The 26,432-nt window shown below is 36.2% G+C and overlaps 4 long non-coding RNA genes and 1 pseudogene across 5 annotated transcripts; 2 read left to right on the forward strand and 3 right to left on the reverse strand.

Annotated features, from left to right (window-relative positions):
• Positions 1 to 896: 896 nt before the first annotated feature.
• LOC147556835 (uncharacterized) lies at positions 897 to 1,618 on the reverse strand (annotated as a pseudogene).
• A 6,946-nt stretch (positions 1,619 to 8,564) lies between these two features.
• Positions 8,565 to 10,725, reverse strand: LOC147556836 (uncharacterized). Its single transcript, XR_015234953.1, has 3 exons — positions 10,594 to 10,725; positions 9,886 to 9,952; positions 8,565 to 8,772 (listed from the first exon to the last, which is right to left on the reverse strand). It is a non-coding gene; the product is annotated as an uncharacterized LOC147556836 (long non-coding RNA).
• Positions 10,726 to 11,742: 1,017 nt separating this feature from the next.
• Positions 11,743 to 13,398, forward strand: LOC147556837 (uncharacterized). Its single transcript, XR_015234954.1, has 3 exons — positions 11,743 to 11,873; positions 11,957 to 11,996; positions 12,731 to 13,398. It is a non-coding gene; the product is annotated as an uncharacterized LOC147556837 (long non-coding RNA).
• Positions 13,399 to 14,018: 620 nt separating this feature from the next.
• LOC147556838 (uncharacterized) lies at positions 14,019 to 14,742 on the reverse strand. The gene is made up of 2 exons (XR_015235079.1): positions 14,554 to 14,742; positions 14,019 to 14,447 (listed from the first exon to the last, which is right to left on the reverse strand). It is a non-coding gene; the product is annotated as an uncharacterized LOC147556838 (long non-coding RNA).
• Positions 14,743 to 22,230: 7,488 nt separating this feature from the next.
• Positions 22,231 to 23,731, forward strand: LOC147556839 (uncharacterized). Of its 2 annotated transcripts, XR_015235135.1 has the most exons (3): positions 22,237 to 22,811; positions 23,085 to 23,276; positions 23,350 to 23,731. It is a non-coding gene; the product is annotated as an uncharacterized LOC147556839 (long non-coding RNA). The 2 variants fall into 2 exon arrangements; XR_015235134.1 differs by lacking the exon at positions 23,350 to 23,731 and having other exon boundaries at positions 22,231 to 22,811; positions 23,085 to 23,289.
• Positions 23,732 to 26,432: the final 2,701 nt, after the last annotated feature.

Raw genomic sequence — 26,432 nt, forward strand, 5'->3', positions numbered from 1 at the left:
TCCAAGAATAATAATAATAAATGATGATAGTGGAGTTACCTTAACCCATTCATCGAAAATACTCTTTTCGCATATAACAATTTTTTCTTCCTCGCTCCATGTAAATCCGCTTACGTTTGAAATAATATTTGAGATAGTTGCTGTCTGTTTTTGTAATATTTTGATTTGTGATTCAATGTGAGGCACCCCTTTAATATTGCATCCTGGTAATTTTTCTTCCATCATTTTTTCTAGTTGAGAAAGATATTCTGATCGGAAACCATTTTCCGCCTTCCAATGTCCACCAACAGCAATTTCTACCAAACATTCGACCAATTTGTCATCTTCTTTAGGTAGCCATAAATGTTTTGTTAGTTTAGAGCGAGATTGTAAATTATTAGGAGCTGCCATCTGGATGTATAAAAAACAAGTGTATCACATATAATTAAAATAAATAACCAACATCAATGAATAAACTTGCAACAAAAATAAGATTATTATAACAATTAGTATTCAATGTAATTGGAAAAAGAAATAAACCATTTTTTTATCTAATATGAAATTTTTTTAAGATAATAATAAGAGGAAGGCATGGGATTAAGTGCTCTTAGATGTCTGCCACTCATTGAACATTTTGGATGCTAATTCCTCCCTCCATGTAGACCACTGTCCTGAATAAGCGATATACGATATTGGATCACCGTGTGGTTGTGCATAATTTAACATATGTCGGTCTAATGTTTCTTCTAATGGATCTACTGACATTTCTTGACGTATGAGATTGTGCAAGAGGCAACAAGCCATTATTATCCGATTATACGTCTTAACGGGATAAAATGAAGGACTTCTCAAGATGGTCCATCTAAGCTTTAGTAGACCAAAATATCTTTCGATCACATTCCGAGCACTTGAATGTTTCATCTAAAATAACTCTGCAGAAGTGGTAGGTATGTGTCCTTCCCGCCACCAGTTAAATGATAGCGTTGACCTCTATATGGGGAAAGAAATCCTTCACTATTAGGATATCCAGCATCAACGAGGTAGTAGCAACCTAATAAAAAAACTACAAGTTATAATTTTCACTTAAGGTGAGACAAAAGATAAAAAAAAAAAATCACTAAAACCATATGGTTATACGATGAGGAACTTTCAATTCGTTTCTCCTTAGTAAGGCGTCCCTTAAAACTCGAGAATCTGCTGCTGATCCCTCTCAACCAGCCAAAATGTAAATGAATTGCATATCTTGGGAACGCACTCCTAATACATTGGTAGCGGATTCTCGAGTTTTGTCATTTTCTGGCACATTAATTCTTATGTACGTTCCGTTTAGAGCTCCCAAACAATTCTACATCAAAGTTAATTTCTTAATCGATTAAGATGTATTTCTTACTTAATCTAACCTAAAAACCTTATACTCGAAACATAGATAAGATGTATACCTTGAACCATTTCCATTTGAGTCAGTTGAATTCTCAGAGACAACTTGCGGTTTTTTCAGCAAAACTGATTGTAACCAAATTACCCCATTTAACACGTTATTGAAACATCTACTAATTATTTCTCCAGAACGAAAAAACCTCATTTTTATAGTTATATTCTTCACATGGTGGGAAAGTATATGCAAAAATATCGCGACCATCTCCTCCACACAAGCCTCATTTGTGTCATTTACTTACCAATAGTGCACACCATTTTACACAAAATGATAAAAGTTTTTCTATCCGTCCGAAATTATTCTCTACATACTAAATCACTATCCCAAACCATTCTCTGCATATTCTCACTACGTAATTTATTCGTAAAAGTTGATGATGACTTTAATATATAAGATCTATAATAGCGTTCTACTTGTGTGACGACCATTACAGACAATAACGTCAACGTAATTAATAATAGCCTCAAATTGTCTAAAATAATCAAGACTTCTCATTTTCTCGAGATGGTTAGATGAGCCATAACTGCATATGAGTCACATTCCAAGTAATTACAATGCAGTGATAATTACAAAAAAAATAATTACAAGCCAAAAAAAGAAGAGGACTATATAAACACTTTAGCCAATAAATCAGAGAAAGAAAGAGAGATATTTTCATAAAAAAAAAGTGGTGGGAGATGGTGTTGCTTGGTGGGGTGGTTGGAATCAACAACAAATTACATGTGGGTTTGACTAACTACATAAGTAATTGTGTTTGTCATGTAAAAAAAATATAAAGGGGAAAAGATGGGGTTATGACACCACCTAGTAAATAGTGAAGTACTTTTTTTTTTTTTTTTTTTTTTGTTGTCGTTGAACTGTGAAGTGATGTACTTGATACAAAATTGTTTACCTTAACAATTAAGTCAAATCAACTGTGTTGAAAGTAAAACAACATTGATACTCAAAAAAGAAAAGAGGGTTATTTCTCAAAGAGCCCCCAACTTTGTGACCGGTTTCCTGCCTAGCCCCCTACTTTGTCAAAAATACCCAGATGACCCCCTTTTTGAGTTACCGTTATAACACCGTTAACTAATTATCAATTCTCTCTCTTCCATCTCATCACCTCTCTCTGCCGCCTCATCTTCTCGACACCTCATCGTCTTCGTCGGCGAAGTTCGCCGGCCGGCCAATTTTCCGGCCACGAACTTCAAACATTAAAAAAAAACTCTCTCTTCTTTTTTCCTTTCTCCTATTTTCTCTCTTTTTCTCTCTCTTCTCACTCTCTCTCTTTCTCTCTCTCTCTGGCCGGGTAAGGAAACTTTAACAACAAAAATAACCAGGTATGGTTCATCTGAGATCAATGAAAAGGATATCAGATCACATAAAAGACAAGATCTATTTGTTAAGAACAACAAAACCCATATGATCATCACTAATGCAGCCAATATCTAAAGTGTATAAACTCTATAAAACACTTTTTTTATTCCAGGGTTCTTCATGAAGATGGGAAGCGACGGCTCTGAAACCAGTCTCTCCGGTTCATCAGGTCAGATCGCTCAACCCCTTGCCAAGAATCGGAGTTAAATTGTTGTTCATTTCTTTGGGATGAGAAATTGTTATTAGGGTTTGATGAATCGGCAAAATTAGAGGATAAAATCCAAACATACCTCATGATTAATGATTTCCGTGAAACCCACTACAGATTTCTACCCCGTGAACAAATCAACAAAGTAAACACAAATTAATGGTAGCTAATGAATCACTCAACCTTTCTACAACTATAAAACAAAAAGTTATAAAAGGAGAACAGATCTTGACAAATTAATGGCAGCTAATGAATCAATCAACCCACTACATATTGTGAGAATAGTCCCACATGGGAGAACGGGTAACTAACAACCAAGAATATAAAGTATAGGTCCTCTCCACTCATTGCCAATTGGTTTTGAGTTGGATGGCCACAAACTTAACATGGTATCAGAGCTAGGCCCTCACGTGATAGGCTTAAAAGCCACACGTGCTCCACGTCACCTGTAAAGAAAAAAAAACACACGTGTTAGGCTCAAAGAACGCCACACGTGAGGGGGCGTGTGAGAATAGTCCCACATGGGAGAACGGGTAACTAACAACCAAGAATATAAAGTATAGGTCCTCTCCACTCATTGCCAATTGGTTTTGAGTTGGATCGCCACAAACTTAACACATATTGTTACCAATCGATTCAAAGTCGACGATTCAAGTAAGTTCCATGAAATAAAACCCATAATCTTAAACCTCCTTCTCTCTCTAGAAAACCCAATTGATATTGCTTTTATAGTTGTAATCTACCATTTGTGTTTTGTTGTTGTTGTTGCTGTTTTCAATCTCTTTATTGTTACAATTTTATGATGAGGAGATTGAAATTTGTAGAAGATTTTAGACACAACTCAAAGATGCCTTTGGGGAAGAGAACTATTAATGGCTTATTTTGATCTCCTTCTCCTAGAATTCATCATTGACTATTGAACCCTCATCATTCTTTGTTTACCAAATCCAATCTGATCTTAAATCAAACCTACTCATCTCTAATAAAAACCCCAATTTAAAGATTTTGTCTTTCCAAATGGATCACGAACAAAATCCAACCACTACTCCCCAAGTTCAGATTTTCAAAGTTCTTCAACTATTAAAAGCTTTTGAATCAAATCTAAAGCCTCTGGAAGACATTCATTGATGAGGTGAATCTTTTATGTCTGCAACTTCTTCTATTGAGAGCTTCAACGTAAGGTTCTAGGTCAGGTATTCCTGTTCTCTCTCTCCCTCTCTCTCTCATGTTCTAAGAAGAGAGAGAAAATGAGAGGAAGAGAGAGAAAAGGAGCGAAGAAGAAAAGAGAATTTTTTTATGTGGCCAGAGAGTTGATGAGAGAGAAATTTTTTTCTTGTGTTTGAAGGTTGCCGACCGGGAAAGTTGTCGGCCGACGACCTTCGCCGGTGAAGACGATGAGGTGGCGAGAAGATGAGGTAGCAGAAAGAGATGATGAGAGGGAGGAGAGAGAATTGATGACTGGTCAACGGAGTTATAACGGTAACTCAAAAAGGGGACCATCTGGGTATTTTTGACGAAGTAGGGGGCTAGGCAGGAAACCAGTCAAAAAGTTGGGGGCTATTTGAAAACAACTTTGTATGAAGTGCAAAATAGAAAAGTTGATGATTACGCCACGACCCTATGTACTAAAAGGAAGAGTTACATTTCAACACTCAATTGTTCTTGCTGGTTCTTGATTTCGATTATTATTCAGACCGATCGATTGATTGATAAAACTTGGGTCGATCAAAAATGGCGGAGGGAGGTGGATTATTCACCTGTTGAAAATGTTTAGAGATAAGTAGAATCAGCTACACCACCAATTTCTTTGGTTTTCGTGAAGGAATTATGAGAAATAATTATAGTAGTAGAAATCCCCCAACTGTTAAAAAGTTTTCTTTTATCAAAAAGGGTTTCTATACTAGGGGATCTGTTCCTCCCAATCGTTGCGTTTTTAGGTCAGTATCATCTCTCAACTTTTATCTGATTATGGAGTCGTATTATGATTTTTTTCATGCATGTAGTTTTTTGTTGAGAATTTCTGTAGATTAGACAATCTTTTCCATTTCTTGAAAGAAGAATTTGATATTTTTATGATGAAATTTTTTTTTCCAATTATAGCAAGTTGATGATTACCTATTCCCACCCGCCAACCCTTTCTTTGAATTTGACCTTTTAATAGTTAGTACAGGAAGTGAATGATTGATAATGAAAAAAGTAAAAAGAGTAGACACATACCTTACTGCTATGAGAGATCTAACGGGAAGAGAGAAGGAGAGAAGTCGTGTGGTGGTTAGGTTTAAAACCCTAGTTTAATCATGATTTATATATCACATGGTAATTTAAAAATTGGTAATTCAATCATTGTTAAGGATATATTTGTCAAGAAATGTTAATATATGTGATTCCGGGGGAATGTGAATCACAAACCCACCTCCCTCTGGGTTTGCTATTACCCCTTTTTGAGGGAATCACATTCCCGGACCCGCGTCATTCCCACAAGCCAAACAATGATCTGGAGTGTGATTCTCGAGAATCACATTCCATTTCGACGCCATTCTCGCGTGCCAAGCATTGCTCAAAGGCCCATATCGATACAGAGGAAAGAGCATATCTGTCTAGAGAGAGAGAGAGAGGGCAGATCGGGAGAGAGAGAGAATGTAGAGCGGTAGAGAGTGAGAGAGCAAGAGCCAACATTTTCTTTGTAGAAATCTGTGTCGGAAAGAAAGTTTATTATGTCATTCGTTGCAATTCTTCATCATCAATTCTCAGATGCCAATTCTCATAGGCCAATTCTTCATAAAACTTTTGTAAGAAGATGGATTACAATTTTTAATTGAAGGGTTCTATGTTATTCATGGATTGTAAAATGAAGGATTTGAGAGAGAGAGATAAAGGATTTTATTCATAAATCTCACACCTGTTAAAACCCGAGAATTTTAGAGAGTTGAACAGTTCAATTCGACTATGAGAAGATAGTTTAGATGAAGAGTGTGAGACAGAAGGAGAGAGGGTGTCTGATTGTGGAAAAGTGACCTTCCCACGTTTTATACGGGAAAATCTAGCTTCTGATTTTTCGAACTCTTTTTTCTTAAGGGAATTCGGTTTTCACAAAGAAAAATATCGATTTCACGTGATTTGACAGTATCAAACGGATCTTTAATGTACACCAACATATGTTTAATTTCGGCCAACGTTTTGGGAAATCAAAATAATTTCCAAGGTGGAAAATTTTGAAGGGAAGATGTGAAATTTTAGAGATTTTCTGAGGAAATAAATTTTAAGGGGAAACAAAACATTTATTCTTCCTCTTCTTCATCATCTTCAACTCCGGTTACCAACTCCGACCACCATCTACGGCCACCACCACCATTTTTCTCTTTTTGTTTCTTCATCCCCTCCTCACACTCTCTCTCTCTTACAGTTTGTCTCTCTCAATCTCACAGTCTCTTTCTTTCTCCCAATCTCTCCCTCTCTCTTACAGTCTCTCTCTCTCATTCACAGTTCCGGCGAAGGAAAGCTTTTCCTTCACCGAAACAAGATCTTGAGGAGGGTTTTGCCAAACCTTCCTCAAGGGTTTCATGGGTCGACTCGCCACAAAATTTTCGTGGACAGTCGGCCCACGAAATGTTTTGTGGTCGACAGACCCACGAGATCTCATGGGGCGGTCGGCCACAAAACATTTCGTGACTGTCCACGAATTCTGAAATTGCGAGAGTGAGAGAGAGAGAGTTTAGGGAGAATGAGAGTAAGATCGAGTATCAGGGCTTGGTGGTCGAAGAAACTAAGATACAATGAGAGGGATAACGAGATATAGTGGGAGAGAGGTTGTGAGAGCGATAAAGAGAGAGAGAGAGAGAGAGAGAGAGAGAGAGAGAGAGAGAGAGAGAGAGAGAGAGAGAGAGATGCAAATCATGATGGTGGTGGCTGGATTTTGGTGATGATGGTGGTGGCAGGATTCCGGCGACCCTTGTCAGAATGGAGAAGAAATGGTTAACAAACTTTTTCCCCCTAACAATTAGAAAATGGGTTATTTCCCAAATAGCCTCCAACTTTATGACCAGCTTCCTGGCTAGCCCCCTACTTTATCAAAGATTCCTAAATGACCCCTTTTTTCAGTTACTGTTATAAGTCTGTTAATTAGTCATCACCTCTCTCCCCTCCATCTCATCACCTCTCTCTGCCACCTCATCATCTTCACCGGCAAAGAAGATCTCCATTAGTTCATCATTTATAGCTGAAACTTAAATAAACCCTCCTCCTCCTTCTTATTAGCACGATAGTGACAGTAATTTGCAGCTAAATGTCTGTGAGCTCAATTGGTCGTTATGGGGTGTGATTTGTTTCAGTTCTGAATCATAACTTTATTACCCACCATGAGTTCATGATTACCAGGTTAGTTTAAGCTCTTTAATCCATCTGTCTTTCAGATCTATGAATACCCACTTCTTAGTTTTTTCATTTCTGTGAATTATTGTGAAGTTTGGGTTATGGGTTTTTAGGGTTTCAAACATTTGGGTTTGTTTTCTTTTTATTTTAATTGGTAACTAGGGTTTTCAAAAACTGAAAATGAATTCAAACCCATTCATTAACTACTACTAGAGTAATTTATGTGGGGTTGGGTAGTTTCTCTCTCTAGATTGTTTCATACTACGATGATTATTACCCATTCAAATCAATTCTTTAACATCTAATCAAATTTTGGAACTTGGGTTTTGTTTTCATTTTGATTATGGGTTTCTTTTTTGTGGGTTTTGATTAGATGTCACCATTATAGAAGATGTAATATTCGACCTCCTTTGTTGTAACGAGATCTTCCCTTGTCGTCACTGTCACAACGAGGCAACAGTAAGAATTACTGGGTTGTTCTTATTTTGATGGGATTTGACCTAATTTTCTTGATATTGCATCTGGGTTGTTCTCATCTTGATGAGATTTGTCTTTATTTTCTTGATATTGAATCTGGGTTTTGTTCATTATTTTTATCTGACTTCATTAGAGTTCCTTGAAAAACATCAGTGATCGACATGAACTTGTTAGACATGAGGTTCAAAAGTGAGAAGAGAGTGAGAAGGGAGAGAAAGAGAGAGAAAAAATGAGAGAAAAGAGAGAGACTTTCCATTTTATTTTTATGTTTGAAGGTCGCCTGCCAGAAAATTGACCGACCGGGAACCTTCGCCGTGAAGACGATGAGGTGGCGAAAGGATGAGGTGGCAGAGAGAGGTGATGAGATGGAGGAGAGAGAGATGATGAGATGGAAGAGAGAGAGAGAGGTGATGACTAGTTAACGGACTTATAATGGTAACTGAAAAAAAGGGGTCATTTGGGTATTTTCGATAAAGTTAGGGGCTAGGCAGGAAGCCGGTCATAAAGTTGGGGGCTATTTGTGACGCCCCGTGTCCCAAAATAGACACGACCACGCCCCGACAATTCACAGACGAGACTAAAATTCGGCCGAGTCTCCTCTGTAAATCGAACCGGTCGTACCTGCAAAATCTGTCATGCAAACCATACATTCGCATACACAAAGAGATAAACTATCGAGCGGAAGCTAAACAAACCCAACTCAGTTCGGGAACAAACCCGAACCACAAACATACAAACGCCTCGTAAAACACCGATACAACTTATAAACAACTCTAAGTTTTACGTATATACATATTAGAGTTTGGTTTCTGCAATAACTACATAACTTGGAAATAACGAAAAACCATATAAAACGACAAAACTCCACTAGCCTTGTCAGACAAGATCACCGGCTGGAATACACACTCCGCCTCGAGGCTACAACCAAGAACCTGCACACTAACAACTGGTAGGGGGTCAGAATACTCACCGACACGAGTTATTCTGGTAGAAGACCAATCCAAAACCCATCACGTTTTCAAAAGTTCCTTTAATAAGTTGTAAACATCATGACAAAACGAATTATCAAACCAGTTACAGTATATACTATATACAAAACCATTTTTCCTTAATCTAGCAAGCAATATCAGTGATTAGCTGCCCACCCATGGTGCGCTCCCAATAAGAGGAGAGTACCTCAGGAGAACCTAGAGTGCGTTAGATAGTACCAGCCCATTTAGGCACTAGCTAATGCACTACGTCTCCTCGAGAAAGAGACTTACCCCTAGCCGGTAAGTCCCTCTCCCACTAAGTGACTCCGCAATCATTGAAGAGTTTACCTCATGATACATATATACCTTAAGTATCTAAATATGTTTTTTTGATCACCGAGTTCGAATAAGAGAGCCGTCCCCCAATTACCATGGAAGGACCTGAACCTCATTCTCTTCGGTACCCTGTCATGCATCTAATGCGATCTTTCAAAATCAATTTCATTCGTATATCAAAACCACCATTCTCATATTCAATTCAAATCAATTTCATTCGTATATCAAAACCAATATTCTCATTCGATTCATTATCTTATCAAACACGGAAGTGGAACAACCAAGAGTTATATCGCCACAAAGCAGAGGGATCCCAATCAATGTCACCTCCCAGGCGAGCGGTCAGGGTGTACGGCCCTGAGCCTCGAGCTGGAGGCACGAGCACCAATGGCCAGCAAGTGAAGCAATCTACTCCCACAGGTCTCATGACTAGTGTCGCCCACCTCACCGGTCTCACACGGATCACACCCGTGTCCACATGTCACCTACCCTCAATGGCTACGTGCCCGTAGGTTGACATAATCCGCAGTCGGGTACATACAACAAAATCCCAAGTAGTTCGCAATCATCGCAAAACAGTTCGAAAACATTTCTCATATCGCAGTAAAACCATTCAACCATATTTCAGTTCATCACATAAATCGAGTTTCATGCTACCTAAACTCTAGTTATAATGGCGCATATATAACTATAGAATCTAGCATATTCATTATCTATAAAACCATGCTGGATAAAGGATTCAAAACCCCTACCTCAGTCCTTGCATCACCAAAGACCTCCCGCCTACCAGACGACCAAATTCCTTCTCATTCGCATACTCTGGGATAAGGAAGAATAACCAAAACCGAAAAGAAACATTAGGTTCTTATACTAAGAACCTTCGTAAATAAAAAGAATCATTAAAACAAAACCATGAAAACTTAAAAGCAAATTCGCTAAATTCGGAAGACTTCAAGTATCTGTTGAATCGATCTCTAACTTTCATAACCAAGTCCATTGAATACTTGAAATGCATAAAACCAACCAACCAATTTCCCAAAAACTCTATTTTTCATTTTAGAGTCTTCATAAGCTGACAAATCATATAATGAACTTTATAATATAAATATATAACCGAAATTGTCCATTTATATGAAATATGACAAAATTTGGGTAACAATCTCTATTCCAATTCATTTCCAAACTATTCTAAATATGAAATTCGAGCCGTAAAATAATTCGGCAGCACCCCGTCTATATATGGTCACCCCAAAATAGTCCATAACACTCTAAACACGATCCTGAACATAAACCATTAGAAGAAATCGAATAATAATCGTCTAAATAGCTCCAAATTTCGATCCCAAATGAAATTAGTACAACTATACAGTTATCGAAATAACCATCATAAATCCACCAAATACGGATGAAATTGAAAATTCTGAACGGATAGATATGTAGAACAAGTCGAGTGGGATTACCTGGAAGAAGTTTCATTAAATTCCGACGGCCGAACGCGAAGAAATCGACGAAACAAATCCAACCATTAAAACAGCCCAATACTCACAACTCAGTTATTTTGTTTCTAACTTCCACTATTAAAGAATGAACTTAAGAGAATGGAACTAGGGTTATGTATATATAAGGTGTCAAAGGGTGGGTAACGTGTAAGGGTTATGTATATATAAGGTGTCAAAGGGTGGGTAACGTGTAAAGCTCCTGGCAGTAAGAATTGGGTTTGCTTTCCTTTTAAACCAAACAAAATTGCTTTTGGGTGCCACGTGTCACTCCATAAGATGCCCATATGAATTAATTAGTTTTAAGTCCATAACTTCAAAATACATAATAAACAAGTCTCACATATTTATAATCTACTCATTCAACCTCCATTAATTATCATTTAACCCCCAACTTGACTTGTTCTAAATGCCAAATAATCCCTCTTCCAACCGTAGTCTTTCGTTTCTTTAACCGAAAACATGGGATGTCACACTATTTGGAAAATAACCCTTAGAAAATATACTGGTCAACTAAAGTTGACCAATTTTTGACAAAGTCTTTACACTCCGGAGACTATTTTGATTTCCCCAAAACGCTGGCCTTAATTTCCAAAGCTCTTAGAAGTCCGAACAGCTCCGACAACATTCCGTATTACCAAATTCGGACTCTCCACTCCAAAAAATGACTGAGAAAAAAGTCTGAAAACCCGAAACCCTTCACGGGTACCCGAGTTCGTTAGAGCCCACGGATACCCAAAACCCGAAGGCGGGTCCAGCTCGACCGATTCGATGATATAAACGGAGTCGGGTTCGGGTTTTGAAGTGCTACCCGACATCTCGCCCGAGCCCATCCGTTAGTATTTATCGATATAACCCCCTTAACAATATCATCCATTTATACAACAATACCTATGTAATTTGTACGTATAACGCACATTTATATGTCTATTATATAAACAACAATGATAGACCTCCCGACTCATTTTCCGGCCGAAACCCGGCCGGGTGAGTTGGCTTGCCAACCGGGAGTGGAATCATGAGTTGGCAGTTGCTTAAGTTGGATTTTATATAGAATTTAAAAGTAGTCCCTCATAGTATGCTTAATTATAGTTGAGGACCCCCATAAAACTCACCGAAAGTCAGATTTTTTAATCAAGAAAATTTAGGGTTTCATGGGCGAGAAGACGTCGGAGCTCGGTGGTGGTGGTGGCGTTCGTTTCCAACAGAAAATCACTTAACATCAACCGAAAATCACTTACTAGGTAAGTTAGGTTGATTTTTTGTTATCTCTACTCTACCTCTCTCTCTCTCTGTCTAACTCTCTCCCCCTGTCATTTTCTACAAGTTTGAAGAAGTCGATTTTCTTCATCTCTTTACAAACCAAGGTGAGTTTCTTTTTGATACAATAAGAAGATAGGGTTTTGTTTGATTTTAGGTTAACATTATGATACTTAACCCCTCAATTACCTTCATACTTTTTTGGGTTTTTGTTCTTGAATTGGGTTCTAGTTACTAAATCTTTATATAAGTTTGTCATTTCTAGCAGAACTGTGTTAGAAAATGTATGCTCACTTTGAACAATAAAAGGAAATGTGAATGATGGAGTAATACTAGATTCAGGTTTTGTTATATTTTTAGTGTAATTTCTAGCAGAACTGTGCTTGTTACTCTGAAATTGAGCTTACCTAGAAAGTGATTCCAAGGATACCCAAAGATGATTTCTTGATATTATTGAGATAGAATTTAGAGTTCTCTTCATTGTCTAGTTGAGATTGTGCTTTTAGATGCAGAAACCCATAAGTCTAAACTGATTTTGAGCTTTAATAAGAAATTTCTTTCAGGAAAGAAACATTTCGATAATTGGAGTACGTATAAATTGCAGAGAATGGTGATTAAAAGCCCATTTAAATTTCCCATTTTGTTTCCAAACTTTACAAGCTAGTGAAGGACACATTTCCAATTGATCGACCAGCCCGACGATGAATTTGATTTTTTAGCCGACGAATAAGAAGATTGCGTTTTCCACAAATTCGAAATTTTGTCAAGAAAAGCTCTAATTGTTTATGGGTGGGTTGTTATAATTTTGATTGATGGAGGTTTTATTTTGTGAATTGTGCAGTCTTGCAGCTCTATGTTGTTGCTGTGTGGTTGATGAGTGTTGCTGTGATCCTACTATCATATTCTTCTAGCTACCTCCTCATTATTAGATTTTCAAGAGTTATGGATTTTAGTTTTCTAATAGATTAGTAATGAATGATCTTCTTTTTTTTATATTAGTATTTGATTTGGTAATAAATGAAATTTTTTCAAGTCTATTTTGTGATTGTATATGTCGTGGTGGTATGCAAATTTTTGTGAAGACTCTTACGGAAAGACTATCACCTTGGAGGTTGAGAGCTCTGACACCATTGATAATGTTAAGGCGAAAATTCAGGACAAGGAAGGAATCCTCCAGACCAGCAGAGGTTGATCTTCGCTGGAAAGCAATTGGAGGATGGGCGTACTCTCGCCGATTACAACATTCAGAAGGAGTCGACCCTTCACTTGGTCCTTCGTCTTCGTGGTGGTAATTGATTGTTCTTGTTGGCTGGGGTTTCTGTTTGGTTGGTCGTGGTATTTGGGTTCTGAGTTTCTGGTTTATTAGTGTCTAGTTTCTATCTGTTTTGTTTTCTTTGTTTTTTTAATGGTATGAACCGTTGGGTATTCTGCCACAGTAAATATACTATGAGCAGGTTAATGTTCATGAATCCTTCTTATTATAAATAAATGATTTTGAATTTCTAGTAACTTGATTGTCCCTGCAATTCTTTATTTTTTGATGGTTGCAGGTTACTCTTCACAAAAATTTGACAGTCTTTTCTTCGGGAAAAAAATCAACCAAAGTCACGACATTCCGTCGTGAAACAAAAATTTGGGTTTCCAACTCATTCTCTCATATGTATTATCAGGTCTACCATTAAGAACACAATTGAAAGGTTCATCAATATGTGGACAAGACCCAGGTAGATAAAGTGGATAAGAATCATCTTTTACCCATTTCTTCAGTTCCATTAGAATTAACAGTATTAATGGTAGAATGACAAGAGGAGGAGATAGGAGCTTTAGCGTTTTCTCTGTTTTGCTCTAATGGTGAAGGTTGTGGTAATGGTGATGACCCAACACAAATCACCTTCCTATTCAATGTGGGTACTCCAGATTCTGATAGATTACCAGTGGAAGAAGAGGTGTTAAATGTGGTGGTGGGTTTTGAAGAAGAATTGGGGAGAAAATAAGAGAGAAAAGAGGGAACTTGAGATCTATAAGTTGAATCATTGACAGAGATTGAAGAAGAAGAATAAGAATGAGTGTAGAAGATATTAGTTAACCATGGTGATGAAAAATTTGGAGAAGGTCTAAAAACCATGAAAGAAGTAAAAATGATAAAAGTTAAGATGAACCCATAAACAAGAACCATTATTCTTCTTGTTCTAAAAACAGAGGATAGATTTTTAATGTCTGTAACAATGGTTGTTGTTCCTCCATCTACCATACTGGACAACACAAAACAAAACATCACATGAAAATAAACCATACAACATAAATAACCCAAAATAAACTACATACATAGTACATGGCAATACAAATGACTACATCTTTCCGATGTCTTTCAACTTCAACTTTGCGCTTTTTATAAGTTGTTTCTTCAATTCTTCACATTGTTGGTAGTGCTCCATGGCTTTACGAGATTCCAACTCTAACGACATATATTTTTCAGCAATGCGGCTTGTTTCATCGTCTTCTCTGGTAGACGCCTCCGTTATGTCATCACAATCATAGACGTCTTCTCTGGTAGACGCCTCCGTTATGAAAGACAATAACAACAGATAAGATACAAATTGCTTGAAAATACATTCGTCTATGAAAAACTAATCTTTAAGAGTTACAAAGTAGTCTAATTCTTACATAAATCAGATACAACTCCATTCTCTAATGGAGATCATTAACTACGATTTCGATTCATAATCCTTCTTCTAAAATTGTTCCATAAGGGAGCTAAAATAGAACTCATATAAAGCAATTTCTATTGTTCATCACCAAACAAGCAATTTAGGTGAGCTATAAATACACCATTTGTCTAACTTGAAACAGATCTGAACTTGAAATAGAGGTTAGGTAGTATCTAACTGAAGATGGAGAAAAAGTAAGATTCTTTCATAAATACACCACTCACTGTTGGGTACCTATTTTAATCCTAACCCTAACTTCCACTCCTTTCCAAAAGGAAAAGAGACAATGGGAAAATAAGTGGGAAGGAAAAGTTGTTTTTCTTTAAGAATGGATCTTTCATTTTGGAGAAAACTAGTTGATTATGTTTGATTTCAGTTTGAGTTCCTAAAAACTATGATAATCACAAAGTTATGCATGACCTAGAAAGTATGATAATCACAAAGTTAGAGAGAGAAAGTAAATAAGATAGAAAGAGAGAGTGAGGGAGGAAGAAATACCTGAATAGGGCTTGTGGAAAATGAAAGAGAAAATTTAGGGTTTCATGGGCGAGAAGACGTCGGAGCTCGGCGGTGGTGGTGGTGGCGTTCGTTTCCAACAGAGAGAGAGAAATAAGTGAACAACTTTCTTGATTAAAAAATCTGACTTTTGGTGAGTTTTATGGGGGTCCTCAACTATAATTAAGCATACTATGAGGGACTACTTTTAAATTCCATATGAAATCCAACTTAAGCAACTGCCAACTCATGACTCCACTCCCGGTTGGCAAGCCAACTCACCCGGCCGGGTTTCGGCCAGGAAATGAGCCGGGAGGTCTATCATTGTTGTTATATAAATTAGGATGGTGAGTGTTGACTGGGACAAACTCAAAGACAAACTCTGGGACAAACCCAGAGATAACCCGACAGTCCGTTTTGTTTAATATTAAATCTTGATCGTTTGATCTATTACCTACCCAAAGAAGAAGAAAAAATCCACCCTCATTAATCTCATTACTTAAAAAAATACCCTCTTTTCTCCATTTACAAACCCAGAGATAAATCCGACCGTTCGTTTTGTTTAATATCAAACCTTGATCGTTTGATCTATTACCTACCCAAAGAAGAAGAAAAAAAATCCACCCTCATTAATCTCATTACTTAAGAAAAATACCCTATTTTCCCCATTTACACCCCTTATTAAAACCTCATTAATATCTAGGATAAACCGAAAGAAAAATCCAGCCATTCGTTGCGTTTTTAATAACATCCTCACCCTTTGATCTATTACCTACCCAAGCATGGTCGGCCCCTATAATGGGCCGTAAATCTCCTTTTAAGCCCCGTCCCAAATACCCTTTTATTCGGGCTTTTGTATTATTTTTGCATTGACTTTCTTTAGGCCTTTTGGACATATTTATGGGTCCAACCCATGCTCATATGTCTCATCCCTCTAGTTATATTTTCTGATTAAGTAGACACTCTTTGGTGTAACCCGATGTAGGATCCGAACGAAGTTAGTCGCGCATCGCTTCGTGATTCGACGAACGTAGTTGGTTTCTAGCTACGTACTACGATCCCTACATTGTCAGGACTTGATGATCTTCTTCATCAATTGTCGTATCCGAAAAATTACTCGCATTGTATCTTTGGTCGAAGGACATCTCCATCAGTCTACATCACCACACAAATTAAATCACCTCTATAAGTCTTCAACCACATACCAATCACCATATCAATCTCTAAACCTCACTAAACGAATTAAAAAGAGGAAATTAGTAAATGTAGAGAGAGAAAACAACAAGCCCAACTACAGACCAGTACTAAACAGTTCCGCTCATCTCTTCCTAATCCTAAACCCTCACCTCTTCCTAATCCTATACCCTCGCCCTAGTGGTAAACTAAAACAGGAAACTAAATTGTATTAGTTGAATTAAACCCTAAGAATAAGAACTGAACTGGGTAAAGGAAAAAAACATTGTAGAAAAAGAAAACAAATTTTTGAAGTATTTCTATCGATCGGTCATGGCATATAGGCCCGAGTCGGACATCCAATTGCTTCGATTTGAATTATTCGAAGGATACCTTAGATATATAAAAAAGATGTACAATCAAACCTACTTCTCGATTTAATATAAGCCCAAAGAAGTGAATACGATACCCAAATTACGAGAGGTATGTAAATAGCAGGTCTGATTACGTCTATTCCTAATCCTAAATGGAATGTAACGATGTAGGGATCCATATGTAAACATAGTATCTATTTACATACGCTCGAATGACCCATTCTCATAACGAGAATCTGCATAACCCTAATCCTGTCTGGTCCGGTATGGAATGAACTTATAATCGGCTCGATCATCAGATTATAAGTTCATAATCCCAGCCCATTCTCATCTAGGCGGAACAGATCTACTAATTCTTTGATTCCAGTTAGTAATAGGTTTTCTTGAACTAAGCAATAGACCCTAGAAGCTAAAAAAGGGTATCCTGAGCAATTAGAAGAGATAATCCATATACACCTAGAAACCGACTATTCATCCGCGCCTTCTTTTTTTTTTCTTGGATTACAAGTGACTTATTGGAAAGACTATGGAAGGAAGATTCAATGAAAGTGCATATTCAACGTGGTAAAGGAGAGATTTAATGAAGAAGGGGGTCCTGTCGTTTTGCATATTCAGCATATCAGACGAACCGTTATGCACCAAGGAGGGTTTCTGTCGTTCCAGGTGATAGAGATAGGCGACGTGAGTTGAGCCCTTGGATTTATTAAACAGTCGAGATTAATTTTAGATTTAATGAATAGGTTAGTGGATTAGTCGAGATTAATTCTAAATTTAATCACCAATCAAACACATGGTGCTTTTTTTAGGCAATAGAGATATGAAATTGTTAAGATGTTAGAAAAAAAATAATTAAACGGTCATGATATTCATATTGATTATTTTGTTAAAATGGTGTTTCCTTTTTTTTCTTAAATTGGTTATTTTAAGTTATTTTATTTTATTTTTAGAAAAAATATTTTATTTCTAAGTAGGACTATATATTAAACGATGATGGGTTTCTTAATAATATGTATAATTAAAAAATGGGGTTTGTCCTAGTTATATTTTCCCTTCTGTTTTTTTTTTACAAAAAAAAACTTACATAAATAGAAAAGTTACAAAGTTCAGACTATTACATAAGCCAAAACACAAGGGGACTAAACTGTAACGAAATTAATGACGAGGGATCAATTCAATATTTTTTAAGTAGCAAAGGACAGAACTAAAGAGGCCAAGTTATGAGCATCCTTATTGTGGATTCTACGGCAGTAATAGAGCTCCAACTGTCGCGATCTCACCATGCACGTAACTCTTCTCTTTCTCTCATCAGTCGCCACGACACTTCAAGATCAGCGAAAATTATATATGATTCAAGTCTTTTTAGTTAATATTTTTTAAAAAATTGTAAAACTAATCATAGTTTAAATTAAAATTTATACTTGATTTTGAAATCATCTATGTTATATATATATATATATATATATATATATATATATATATATATATATATATGATTTTTGAATGACCACTATCTACTAGTATATATATATATATATATATATATATATATATATATATATATATGATTTTTGAATGACCACTATCTACTAGTATATATATATATATATATATATATATATATATATATATATATATAATCGAGAAAAATTCATAATTTGAAATGTAAGTTCAAACCTTAATTAAAATTATTATAAACTTTACTACTTTTAACAGAAAATGTTAAAAACAAAAACTTATAAGTTGTAATTTAGAACACTTCATAATTAAAAAGTAACACCGGTGTTGTTCTTCCCCCCGTTCCCTCATTGGTTTTTCAGAGCCTCCATATCTCTGGAAAGAGAGTTCGTCGATAAGTAGAAAGGGGGTTGTTATGTTAAGCAATAGATAGATGGCCGGGTTAGAGCTTGCTGCTTGCTGGTTAGCCGAGCCAGCGGAGGCGGGAATAGAAAGAAAAGGGGCGAGATGGAATGAAGTAAGCTTGAGCCTGCGAAGTGGGAATGAGGTAACTACTTAGGCTGCTCTCCCAATGCAATGAAGGAAGACGAAAATTATTATAAGTTTTATTGCTTTTAAAAGAAAATATATATATATATATATATATATATATATATATATATTAGATTGTAATTTTGAAACAATTGATGATTTAAAAACTAAGTCTAAACCTTAATTCAATTTATTGCAAATTTTAGTACTTCGAAAATAAAATGTTAACATAACAACTTATTGTAGATATATATATATTATATATATATATATTATATTAGGTTGTAATTTTAAAACGATTTATAATATTAAAAATAAGTATGTACCCTAATTAAAATTATTATAAGTTTTATTGCTATTAAAAAGAAAATGTATATATATATTAGGTTATAATTTTGAAACAATTGATAATTTGAAAACTAAGTCTAAACCTTAAATATGTTTATTGTAAATTTTACTGCTTTTAAAATAAAATGTTAAAAATAACAACTTATAATATATATTAATGAGGTTACACTTTAAAAAACATTGATTATTTAAAAATTAAGTATAAATTTTAATTCAAACTATGACTAGTTTTACAACTTTTAAAAGGAAATATTAACTAAAACGACTTGAATAATATATAATTTTCTTTCTCTCTCTAACTCTCCCAACAACAATAAAAAAAAAGGACATTGCTACTTAGACTCCCAAAGTACAGAAGAAGTCAAGAAAGTAAGCACTTTGAGAGTCTAGGTTTTATTCAACTTTACCAAAGTAAAAGTGATTTACACATTTTTTGGCTTCAAAGTGTCTACTTTCTTGACATCTTCTGTATTGTGGGAGTCGGAGTAGCATTGTCCTAAAAAAAACTAAACAACTAGAAAATAATAAAACATATATGAAGGTTATATAATCTAAATTGAATCAGACTCAATTTAGATACTAAGTTGATTTGTGTTGTAACCTACGCTATGATTTGTGTTGTAAACATATATGGTTGTTTCAAGATAAAGAGATGAAGATAGCTATTTTCCTTTTAATCCAAGTAAGCAAATCTTTTCTTCACATTTTAGGTTTCTATGATGAAAGTTTATTTTAGGTTTCGATGGTGAAAACTTAAAACTTATTTTAGATTCTTTTTCTGATTGCAGGGGGTGACATAATTTGGGTAAATTTGATGTTTAGGTAGTCATTGTTTTCTGGTTCATTTGTATAGATTTGTGTTATGCTTATATGATCTATCATTGTCCGGATTTATCTTGCACATTTTTTGTTTGAGGATTTTGAGTATTCAGATTTAGGTCTCCTTATGTAATTTGTCATCTCGACATCTTAGGGTCTCAAGCAAATTCTGTACGATCTTCATAGAAAGGTTTTGAAGAAGAGATCATAGTTTCAAAAATGTGCCGGAACTAGATGATGATTTTTTTTTCGTTTTTTAGTTGTTGAAAAGATGACGCTTTTCTTACCTATCAAGAAGATAACCAAACTGGGTACTTGCATTTCAAAAGCAAACTGCAAAACTTTCACAACAATAAGCTTTGCTGCTATGAGAGACCCATTATAGTTTCTTCACTTCTTTGGACCGTGGGTGACTTTGGTGGCGATCTTGTGTGTTGCTTGGGTCATCTCGCGGTCGATCCTCTACGATTTCATTGGTGGCGAAAGTAAGTTTTTTCACCATCTATGATGCTTATTGTTTTTCCACTTTGAAAATGAGATGTTTGAGGAAATCTTCATCCAAAAGTACAAAATTCTGAATCTTCATTAGAAATTCATGGAATAAAATGGGTGTAGGTAATAAATCTAACAATCAAGATTTACGATCAAACGGAACCAACAACCAGATTTATCTTTCGGTTTACCCCAGTCAGCACAAAACATCGTGTTATTATTTTTTCACAATGAAGTTGATGAAAACAACCATGGGATAATTTAAAGTGTATAACCTTCAGTAAAATTTTGAATTGAAGGGATAATTTAAAGTCTATAATCAAGTTTCGACAGTTTGCTCAATTTGTAATATGGAGGAGGAGGACATCGACCATATTTTTTGTCGATGTAGACTAGCAAGGGAACACGTGGATGAATTACCCACCGAATCAAAGATTAGAAGGCAATACTCAAATTATGAATATAGTATGCAGGTGGTTCGAGGGGGAAGAAGAAGAAACTGCGATGGTAAGATTATATGTGTTATAGCAATTATGGGACGCAATGCACAAGTGTGTCTTCGATGGGGTAAGGTCGGATAGTTACGCAATTATACAAAGTGCTTTGTACACTTATCAGGAATACTTAAAAGCAAAGAAAAAACCATATCCAGAAAAAGAATTAGATCGAAGGGAGTCTATTTGATACTGGCTACCGCCACCAAAAGAAAACATGAAAATAAACTTTGTTGCGGCTTATAAAAATGGAAAAACAGTCTTGGTTGCGGTTCGTAGAAATGCAAAGGGTGAGTTCATGGGGGCTTCAACAAAGTTAACTATAGCTTCATCAACGATGGAAAAAGCTGATAGACAAGCAATGTAAATAGTATCAGATTTATGTCAATACCATTTCTTAGTGGAGGGTGATGCTCGAGCTGTTATTGAAGCTTGCAAATCAAAAGAAGATAAAATGACACGGAGGATTAGGCCATTTATAATGGAGATCAAGAAAGAAGCACTACGTGCCTACATATACAAAACTCATCTTCTCACATTGTCTAAGAGAAGCAAATAAAGTCGCAAACCTTTTAACACAACATATTTTAAGTTTGAATCATGTATCTAATGAGGAATAACTCATTACCCTATTCGTAGTTTGGGTGAAGTGGCTATTGATAGAGCTCGCTTAGACTCTTTAATTCAAAATTAATTAAATAGTTAATTGCAATTTAGTTACCTACTTTAAATTATCTAATAGAGAAAATAATAAAACATACATAGCTTAGACTCTGCAAGATTCACAATAAAGAGTATACAAAATCCATGTTATATGTCGATTCTAAGTTCAGTGCTTACGTTGTTTTCATTATGCGAAGTCTCTGTAACTTTTTTATATGTTCTTTCACTATAGCTTCTTGTTTTATTGTATATAGTTTATGACCAAGATTTGATGTATAAAACCACTGGATGCCCATCAGTTTCTATGAAATCCTAATGTTTGAAACTCTGCAACCCAAATCATCTCTCCTAATTTGTTTATTCTATAAATCATTAATGGGTTTAGTGTAAACTTTGTGGTCTCGAGTATAATTATGATACCAAAGAAGTGGGACATCAACTCAACGCCGCCATTTTTAGAACTGTCATAAGCTTGGGACTCCTGGAAATTGCCAGTTAGTAATATCACATTTTAATATGAGTCCGAATTTCTATCACCTCCATGATGCCATAGTGAATGATATATGTGTCGAAGTGATGAGGGATGAACTTTCTCTAAATGATTCTCTTTTTTGTGGTGGTGCGTATTTCATGTTTGTTTTGTGGACTATATTGAATCATACTGTGCAAGAAGAGATAAAAACGATTAATGTAGCAGTGGAGAAAATACAGGAATCAGTTAAATATCTTTAACGTTCTGAATTAAGAAAATATATTTTTATAGAAATTGTCAAAAATTTGAGATTTACAGAAAGGAGGAGTCTTCATAGTTGTATTCCAACAAGATGGAATACCACTTTTATCGTGCTTGATAATTGTATTTTGTGTCAAAAGGCCTTTGAACATCTCAAGTAGATAGCTGAGAGCTCCTACTTTAGAAGAACGGAAACAATTTGTGATAAACTCGAGGTTCTCAAATCATTTTGTGAAGTTACATATTCGTTCTTTAAAAGCAATTATCCCACAACTAATATATATTCACAAGGTTTATCGAAACACTAGATGAGTTTGAAGAAGGAAAGTAGTAGTACACATGAATTTGTTAGACTTGTGTCTGAGAGAATGCAACTGAAGTTTGTGAAGTACTCGTCTAATTTCAGTTTGTTATTGGCTATGACCGTGGTTTTAGATCCACGAAAAAACATTCATTTGTGGAATTTTGTTATTAAAGGTTTTATCCTGAGACATATAGTCTAGAAGTTGAGAATGTTCGAAACAGGATCAATTTACTCTATCAAGAATAGTCATTGTCCAAGTCAAAAGCGATCGGATCATTGGACGAAGTCAATAATGCGACATTTGATGGAGATGCGGTGGAAAAGGATTTACAAGTAAGTTTTCTGTACGAAATTTTAAAATGTTTATTATTTAACCCTAATCTCTCGTGGATGCCACATAATACCTTGACAATTCTTGTATCGGCTATTGCCCTGAGCCGACATTGATTATTGGAGTTAGAATACTCTATTAGTATCTTAGTTCCCTGACACCTTATACTTGCATGCTCGTTGAAGTTTATATGTGATTCATCATCCATTAGTTTTTCCCTCAACTGCCTAAGTATGTCACCTTTCTTATTTCATTATACGATAATATTTTTGTAGGTATATGAACACTAGAAGGTACTGCAGTTGTACAATGTATTTACTGCTGATGAGATGATAAAGAGGGGTGGAAGCGTGACAGAAATGATAATATCAGCAGATTCTAGCGTGGAGTTTTTTTTTTTTTGTTGAAATAGATAGCATTAGATTAAATCAAAGCGTTATTACAATACTTATTGACTAGAATACAAGGTACATTCATCCACACTTTATCTCTCCGATTCTTCCTAGCCCATTTCGCTAATTTGTCTGCATTTTGATTCAGCTTTCTCCCCGTATACTGAAATTTGATCTTCTGGAACTGGTGAATGTAAGACTTGATTTTCTTAATATGCAAGATAGATTGCCATTGAACTGCATGTTTGTCATTACGAAGATGATTTATAAGATTAATGTTATCACTTTCTATGATTATGGAGCGGTGATTCATCTCTTTGGCCCATTCAATTCCAAGAAGGATAGCCTTGGCTTCAATTTCTTCACTATTTCTCGCTCTACTAGATTTGACTTGAGCTCCGATGAATATAGATTTATCATTATGTGCAATCATGCTAATTCCCATATTAGAAGAAATATTAGTAAAAGAGGCGTCAACGTTAATTTTTAATTTTTATCATATTATTCGGTGGGGGTTGCCATTTTTCATCAGTTGTAGAATTTATATTTCTATCCTTATTACTAAGTTTTTTGTTTAAGTTCGGGTAATTTTCTATCATTTTTATAATGTGATGCAACTCATTTATCTCATGTTGAAAGCAGTGGTCACACCTAACTTTCCATAGCACCCAAAGAACTGTAGATAGATGGATGTTTCCTTTGGTGTAGCATAGATTACCATTCTCTTCCCATGAGAAAATCCAGTCCGATATGGATGTGATATTCTCCGAGATTATGTCGAAATAGAACCAGATGTTTTTAGCTAAGGCACAGTGTAAGAGGGCATGTTCAATAGATTCAGTAATATTGCAATTGGGGCAGTTATACCTGTTTCCTATATATTTTCCAATTCTGCCTCTCACAGGGAGAGCTTCATTGCAGACCTTCCAAATAAAATTTTTGATTCTAGGGATGGTCGGGAGATTCCAAATGAACTTCCAGTTGCGTGTAATCGGGTTGTTCATTGTATTGTTGCTGGTAAGATACTTGTACATCGAGGCTACTGTAAACCTACCCGTCTTTGTAAGCTTCCATTTCAATTGATCTTTTCCTTCCTGATTAATAGGTAACGTTTTGATCAGATTATGCGTATGGGTATCAAAAGTTACCCTGAGAATCTCGTCATTCCTTTCGTTATTAGTGATCAGCTGTGCAACTTTAGTATGGGGGAGTTGTTGACATTTGTGATGGGTGTATTAAGATCTGGGATCCAACTGTCAGTCCAAATATTCACCTCTTGGCCCGAATTAACTTCCCACGTAGACAAATCATTAACCATATTATAATACTTTCTTATGGTTTTCCAGTTCCACGAGTGATGGTTTTTGGCCGGTCCCGGAGTACTCTTGTTGGGGAAGTATTTCGCTTTGATAAGCTTAGCCCAAATAGCTTCCGGTTCAGTTTTGAGGCGCCACGCCATCTTAGCTATAAGTGCACTATTGTCTATCTTCGGGAGATGAATACCTAAGCCTCCCTGACTTTTAGGGAGGCATATATATGACCACGCTTTGGTGCATATACCTTTAGCTTTACCCCACCAGAAGTTCCGTTGAACGGACTTGATGCTTTTCGTAATTCCTTTAGGAATTGCAAAGCACTGCATCTGATATCGGGGTACGGCAGCAGCTATGGCCGATATGACCACCGTGCGACCTGCCTGGGAAAGGAAGGAGTGACTCCACTTGTTCAGCTTGTTATTAATTTGTTCAAGGATATCCTTGAACACTTTAGTCTTCTGTGCTCCTATGAAAAGCTGCGCTCCCAGATATTTCTCCGAAGTTGCGGCATGTTTAACTTTCAGAGTTCTCATAATGATACGTTTAAACTTGGGGTGGGAGTTTTTAGAGTAGAAGATATTAGATTTGGCAAAATTAATCATTTGGCCAGAAATTTCACTGAAGTCCTGTAAAATATCTTTAAGGTTATGGATGTTATCTATAGAGTTCTGACCAAAGATGATACAGTCATCAGCGAAGAGAATGTGAGTAATCTCCTGATCTAAGTGAGGCGTGGGAAACCCCTTAAAACTATTCTGATCCATCTGAGCTTTTAGTCTCCTGCTAAGCCCTTCCATGACGATAGTAAACAGGAAGGGAGATAACGGGTCTCCTTGCCTAATACCCCTAGATGGGTAGAAAGTTACTCCCGGCCTGCCATTAATCACGACCGACATAGACGAGGTGGAGATACAAGCGTTGATGAGCTTGATCCACTGTTCATCATAACCAAGGCTTCTCATAACCTCCGCCAGAAATTTCCATTCCACCCTATCGAAAGCTTTCAACATGTCAAGCTTAAGACCAAAGTAGCTATGAGCACCTTGCAGCTTTTTAAACGAATGAATAATCTCTTGGCCCATGATGATGTTATCAGCGATTTGCCTACCCGGCACATAAGCCGCTTGGAAAGGAGAAATGATAGGGTTCAGAGTGGCTTTAAATCTCTCCGCAAGAATTTTTGTTATGACTTTGTATGTGGTGTTAAGAAGGCTGATAGGACGATAATCTGCTGGGGTCTGAGGAGTGGAAGTTTTCGGGATAAGACAAATATTGGTGTGATTGATACCCGAAGGAAGCAATCCCGAGGAAAAGAAATTTTTGACTAGATCATAAATATCTGTCTTAACAGTCACCCAATTAGATTGAAAGAAGAAGGGGGGGTACCCATCAGGGCCAGGAGCCGCTTCCTTTTTCAGACTCTTGATAGCCCAATCAATCTCCTCCGAGTTAGGGATGGTAATGAGATTCTGATTCTGCTCCTGGGAAATGGTATGTTGAAACATATTATGAATATTACTATCATCTCTAGGATTAATGGACGTATTGATGTTGAGAAGATGAGAAGTAAAAATTTCTTGTATTTCTGCAAGTTCCTCGGTCCATTCGCCTTTGTTATTCTTAATCGCCCTAATTTTATTGTTTCTGTTGCGTTGAATAGCCTGGGAATGAAAGAATTTGGTATTTTTATCTCCCAAGTTGATAAACTTGTCCCTAGATTTTTCCTTCCATAGGCTCTCTTGATAGTTATACCACTCTTCGAGCTCCGAGTTAAGAATGTTGTAAGCTTCTTTAGTTTTAGTGTTTTGGAGCTCTTTGATGATCCGGTTGATGTTATTCTCTATATTACCAAACACTCTTTTATTCCAGATGGTCAGTTTAGAGCTTAACTTCCTAAGATCAATCTGGATATTAT

The sequence above is a fragment of the Eschscholzia californica genome, unplaced genomic scaffold (genome assembly GCF_041429995.1).
Source record: "Eschscholzia californica isolate CP2 unplaced genomic scaffold, dmEscCali1.0.p SCAF_2, whole genome shotgun sequence".
NCBI classification, from domain to species: Eukaryota; Viridiplantae; Streptophyta; class Magnoliopsida; order Ranunculales; family Papaveraceae; genus Eschscholzia; species Eschscholzia californica.